General features: G+C 33.3%; 1 pseudogene across 1 annotated transcript; it reads right to left on the bottom strand.

The window, feature by feature from the left end:
* Positions 1-3,960: 3,960 nt before the first annotated feature.
* On the bottom strand, positions 3,961-5,842 carry LOC114380015 (annotated as a pseudogene). Its single transcript, XR_003659644.1, has one exon. The product of XR_003659644.1 is annotated as a VQ motif-containing protein 19-like (transcript).
* Positions 5,843-6,724: the final 882 nt, after the last annotated feature.

The raw sequence follows: 6,724 nt of genomic DNA, 5'->3' as shown, positions 1-6,724 counted from the left end.
GATGGAGTCTCTTTGGATAAACTTTTCTATAATTGTTTATAGAACAAATAACGATAATCTCCTCCTGAGGTTTACTCAAATTAAACATTGCACTCATTTTTTTTAATTTTTTTTTTTTTACATTTCTTTGATCTCCCCTCCTCTAACATTCTTAACTAACGTTATTAGTAACGATAACAGACGTTTTCATCTTGTTTTGCAAATTCAAAAGTGCCCTCCCCTTTGTTTCCAACAAACCTAACCTATGGAACAATCAAACACCGATGTGGTCGAGAATGGAGTCATAGATATCGTGGGGTTTGATGATGCGACTGCCTCGCCCGGTGCCTACATTGTCTGTCAAAGTGGGAGGCGGCAACACGGGGGAGGACGAGGGGAATGGTGGCAATAACAATGAGAGGGAAGTCAGATCTCTATGCAGATCTTGAGTTCTCGCAAATCTTGCTCGCCATTTTCATAGATCATTCTACTCTTTGTCGAAGCCACATATCATGAGATAATATGTTGAACACAATAACAATGGATTTTTTTTTTTAATTTCGATTTGATTTTTTGTATGCATCATATTGGAGTTGTCTTTGTTAGGTAAGAAACGATATTCAGATCTGGTTTTAATTATTGATTTGGATATGGATTTGGATTTTTTCCTTCACATATTCAGATTTGGAATATTGGATTTTAATTATTAATTTGGTTTTTGATTTTTTTCACATATTCAGATTTGGGTTTAATTATTGATTTTATTGTATATGTTTGTGTAATTTTTAGTTGATTGTTTTGATTAAATGGGAAAAGATTGTGAAATTTTCATTCACTGCAAAAATAATTCTTAAGGTGCTTAACGAAGAAGATGAGATGGGGACATTTTAGGAGGAAAAATATACGCACGCATGTCACATGACCCTTCAATTAAATGGAGTTAACATCATTAGAGGTGTAGGGGGTGCTATTGTAATAGAAAGACAAGAGTTAAAGAGATTTTTTAGGATGAAAAAAAAAAGAGGAAATGCATATGTAAGTTGAATAAATCTCAGAAGAAGTGTTTATGTAATTTGCTCTTATTTATGTGAAAAGAAAATAATAAAGTAGAATGAATTGATTGAACAAGTTACACCTCCAAAATATCTATTAAAAATCACGTAAAAACACAATAGAACTTATATCAACTCTAACAACGTTTGAAATAAATTGAGGAATGATCTCAAAAAATCTCAACAGTTTCTCTAAAGATAAACCAAAAATTGACAACTTATGCAACAGATTTAATCTATTTTTTTTTTCTCTTTAAGTATTTATAAAAAAAAATTATCCAAACATACTTACATGGCAGGTAAAAAAGACTGGTTAGATAGTTATGTTTTTATCATGGATATTTAAGGGGCGGTTAAGTGATATTTTCTAGGTAAGAAATTACATTTCCACATGAAAAAATTCCACTTATTTGGGAAAGAAAGTTTAAGATATTGCTTTTTTATATATATATTAGGAATGATGTAAGTGTTTTTTAGAAAAGTAAAAGGATTTAATCCAACCCAATTAGTGAATGGCAAGTCAAGATGCCTTCTCATGTAAGTAATGAAAGAAAAATCCACCGGATACAGCAAAAAGGAATCACATTATAATTCCCGATTTGCAAAAGGAGTAAATATCTTGATATAAAATTTTACATCATTCCTACGTTACTTTTGTTATATTTAGATTGGTGCGGACGAAGTGAAAGAGAGAAGAAGTTCCTTTTACCTTTAACCACTCAAGCTGACATACATAGAGTTCTGTTCAAGCTTCGTAGCGTGTTGGGAATTTATGTGTAATACTTAAGGAATATTGTTACTCACGCATGCCTTTTCAGTTTTCTCTCATGCTGATTTTGAACTTTGAACTTGAAGGGTTAATTTCTCTGGAGTATTAAAGCATTAATTAATCTTTGTAGGTGTGTATACGTCAACAACAAATTAGAACACTTAACACCAAAAAACACAATTCCAGTCAAAATAAGTACCCTTCAAGCTTTCTTCCGTGAACTTGCAACATGTCTTAACCTTAGCACGGCACAAACTCTATTAATTATTTTTCTATCATATAGAAAACAGAATCCAGTGAATAAGCTTATAGCATAATTTTCTTGGTCCAACTCTTTCGAGTATAGATTTTCAGCTTGCATCCACAAACTATTAAAAAAGAGAGAAGAAAATAAAATAAAAAAATCCGCTACCTATTTCCACGAAGGCTAAGGAGAGTATAGACAACATGCCTAGTTTAAAATAACATTCAACTTGACACATCCGTTACATTATTTCTTTTTCTATCATATCACTAATCTTATTCCATAATTTTCTTCTTCTTTTCTTTTTATTTCTATCTTTCTTATGTAAAAAAAGTTGTACGAACTAATTTAGCAAATATAATTTCTATAACGTAAAGGGGTTATTATCTTGGTTGCATAACGAAAGGTCCTCAAAGTTAGTTTCAGTTTTGTTCGTTATATCTTCATGTGGAGTTATCGAGTTAGCAACTTGGTCCTATTACAAACCATCTAATTAGCTGTTATATTTGTAAAAAAATAAAATAAAATAGTGTACTAGAAGATGTTGGAAGTTGTATAAAACTCTGAGAAATTAAAAAAATAAAAAAATTTGGCAGTTTATTGTTCAATGCACCAGCACTAGCAATTGGGTCCAACCTAGATGTACCTAAATGACAAAACAAAGTCTAAAAGGGAGAAGAAAAAGAAAAAGGGTGGTCTTCACATTTTCTCTGCTTTTGTTATTTACATATGGTTTCTTTTCGGCCTTACTTTCTATTAGCATGATGATTGTAACAAATATCCCACTTTCTCTATCTTATCTCCTTTCTTGTTTTTTTGTCTACCCTTCAATGCCTCCCATTACAATATAAGAAAATTTAAATAAAGAAAACAAGAACAAAGAAAGGGGAAACAGAAAGAGATAGAGAGAGAAGAAATCTTCTTGGTTGCTCATTTTTATAAATTATTGCTAATCGCATAGTACATTTATTTTTTAGTTTTTATTGATTTATTTAAATTGATATAACTTGAATATATAGAATTGATTAAAGTATGAAATGCAATTTAAATGATATGGGAACTGTTAATTAAAAAATTAATAACATATATAATAAAGACTTAAATATGTTTTTATCCTTAATAAATATTTAATTTTTATGTTTTTTTCTTAATAATTTTTTGTTTTGAATCCCTAATAAAATAATAATTTTATTTTTGGTCCCTCTCTAATAAATTAATGAATTTTGTATTTATTTTTTATAAATTATTTTCATTTGTTAATAGTCGGGACTAAAATAAAATTTGCTAATTTATTAGGGAATAAACATAAAAATTACTAATTTATCAAGGACTAAAAATAAAATTATTTTATTAGATAGTTAATGTAAGACAAGATTTTATTAGGAAACAATAGTAAAAATCAAATATTTATTAGAAATAAAAACATGTTTAAGCCTATAATAAATTATGAAAATGTTAAAATCTCCACATGTGGTTATTAATCTATATTTTATTTATTATTTAAAGAGCAACCCGTGCTTTAAAAGAGTGAAAATCTGATCAAAATTTCAACAATAACAGGAAAAAGAAGAATGAAAGAAAAAGTTCAGAATATGCACTGTGTCTATAGTCTTGCCACTCCTGTACAATCATGTTAGGGATCAACAATTACAATTTAGATTTTTTATCCTTGTTTTATTTCTCATACCACACACCATAGTGTTGTGAAACTCAACTTTGGTCTTTGTTTCCCTAGTACTAGGAAAAACATTAACCTCTGTATGCGGGCCACACACCAAAAATTAATATGATCAATAAACATGCATTAGGTCCTATACAGCACACAATTTTTATGATCAATTTCAACACATTACACATATATGATACATAGGTCCTATGTCTAGAGTGTTGTAAGAAGTACAAGTTGAGTATTGACATCATGCATAAATGTTCTGCATTTTAAAACAAACAAACCAAAGAAAGAAAAAGTCATCTTTGCTTTACTTCTTATTCAGATAGGTACTTGAAAACTGCTACAGAAATGGGTTTTTTCTTCCCAGATAGGTGTCAGCCAAAAAAGAAAAAAGAAAAAGAAATTTTTTTAAAAAAAGAAGCAAAAGCGCATTATCATTATCTGGGATTTGAGTTACTTGAGAAACTGATTAGACTAAATTGGCATATAACCAATAAGAGGGACCCTCTCACTCTCACCCTTCAATCTTCATCAAGTTAACCCACCCACCTTCCTTTTGGTGCATCTTTCTGCGATGATGACAACTTAGGATACGGTTATGTCCTTTCCAACACTGATTTCCAGTAACATGTGTCCCTTCCAAGCAACCTCATTCCCTTGTCTTTGTTCAATTTACCATCTTTGGATTCTCTTCGTCTCAACACAAACTTCTTACTGGTGGTGGTTGGTGTGACACGGCAATCACACACAAACACAAACAGACACTTTGAAGAAGACCCTTATTCATTGAATTCATCATCACACTCAATCAAAAGAGACACCCTGGCTCATGATAATTCCCAAGATGTGTTTTTCCTAACAAGAATAACCCTTGAAAAACTAGATGGAACATGGAGAGAAAAATAAAATAAAATTCATTCGACAAAGACACTTTTTTTTTCATTTATGGAAAGGGAAAACAAGAACAGATAGCAATATTTTGAGGTGGGAAAACAAAGCAGGAGAATAAAGAAAAGAGTTGCCATTTCATGCTAAGAAAGCCACTTTTGCAATTAGACCAAAGCTTTTGAACCTTGTTGATGGAGGAAACCATAAACCATTCAAATAAAAAAAAAAAACCCATGATGTAATTAACCACCAACCATTCTCTCTCTATCTAAATCATCCACAACACAGGAACACAATCTATTCTCCAATCTCCTCAAGAGGGTGATTCTGATGAGACTCTAGGTGAGGTAACTGGGAACAGAGGCAAGAGCTGTGGTTCTGAGTCTCTTGGAGTGGTCATGGGAGAGGGATGCAAGTAGAAGCCCTTTTCAGCTATGGCTTTATCCTCCTCTGATGAGTTCCCCAATGAAGGAGAGGACTTGTCAAAAGGGTTATCATTCAATGGTGTGACAGGGCTGAGAGCAAGGGAAGGGAAGTCAAGAAGGCTTGGGGAGAGGATCTCAGGCATATTTCTTGGTGAGAAGCTTGGAGAGTTGTTGTTGTTGTGATTGTGAGCAAAATTGGGCATCAAGGTGTTGAGCATGAGGCTGTTCTTGAGGCTGTTGTTCCTCCTCTCGTAGAGCTTGAAGCCTTGTTGCTTCTTTGGTGGGGTCTTGATGGGGGGTATGTTGAAGTTTCTGGATGATGGTGGTGGATCTTGTGATGCTTGTTTTGTGGTGTCTGATGAGCCAGTTAGCATTTGGACTACTTGCTTGAAAGTAGAGGTGTCAGCTTGGACAAAAGTGGTAGGGTAAGGGTTGGAGTCAGATCTGGGAATGGTTTTGGGAGTGAGGGGTGGTGTTGGGATTTGGATGCCATTGCTGTTGCTGCTGCTCATACAGTTGCTCACATTGCTTGTTGGAGAGTTCATAGGAGAAGGGAGGTTATGGTTGTGGTGGTGGTTGTGATTGTGGCTGTGGTTCTCTCTCTCTTGAAGCCTTGAGCTGATTTCCATGTCTCTCTCTCCTTGCTCCAAAACCAACAAATTAATATCTGTCAAAAGGGTTAGGGGTGATTTGGGTGGGGATTGGAGAAGAAATATAGAAGAGTGAAAAACAAGGCTGGGAGGGGGGGGGGGGGGGGGGGAGAAAGGAGGGTTGAATGAAAGAAAAGAGGGTTGCTTTTGCTTATTGTGCTTGTGTTTGTGTTTTGTTGTTTCAACTTTCAATACTATATACTACTATTTTTTTTTGGTTTCTTTTTCTCATACTATTCAAACCTTTTTAGAGAAATAAAATATCTCTCTCTCGAAAACTGATTTTTTTAAAAAAATAAAAATAAAAATTGGTGGGGCTTGATGGGTGTGTGTGGTTGGCTGGAGAGAAAATGCCCCCAACAAGGTTTGGGATTTATAAAGACACAAGGGCAAGGGAATTGGTAGAATTTGGGAATTTTGGTATGAGGCATCTGTACCACACCACCACTGGACAAGCTATCATTAAATTTGGCGTTAAAAAATATTTGTGGCATTGACTTCAGGGCCTAACTGCTGAGACTATTGCATTTTCATACGTGATGGGATATTGAGGATGATGATGATGAACCATAGATAGATACATGTTTCATCAGAACACCCATTCTATTTATTCATTCCTAGATTTTGTGGCTTTGTGTTGTGTTGCTTTGTGCACTTTCAAACAGAGCGTGCACTTCACGTACAAATCATGTGTGAACTATACCTCTACCACACTCACATGGCTATGTAATGTTAGTGAAATTTGCAACCTGCCCAACTTAGACGAATAAAACGCCAGGGGAAGATAAAATAAGAGGATGTGACGTTATTTGTATTAAAATGTTCAAAGTTTGAAGAGTGTTTTTCATATTTGTTTTTGCATTTTGTAGAATCAAGTTCTTTTTTTATATATAAAATTCCTACATCTACAGATGTAAATGAGAGTCAATTTATTAGCCTACTTTGATTTAATAAAAAAAAAGTAATTGAATTCAAACTTTAGTTAAGCGTTTATGAATCAAAATTTTCCACCTTAAGTTTAGGTGAATTTAAGTTCACAACTATT

Source organism: Glycine soja, chromosome 12 (genome assembly GCF_004193775.1).
Source record: "Glycine soja cultivar W05 chromosome 12, ASM419377v2, whole genome shotgun sequence".
NCBI lineage: Eukaryota > Viridiplantae > Streptophyta > Magnoliopsida > Fabales > Fabaceae > Glycine > Glycine soja.
This window is presented reverse-complemented; position numbering and strand designations above follow the sequence as displayed.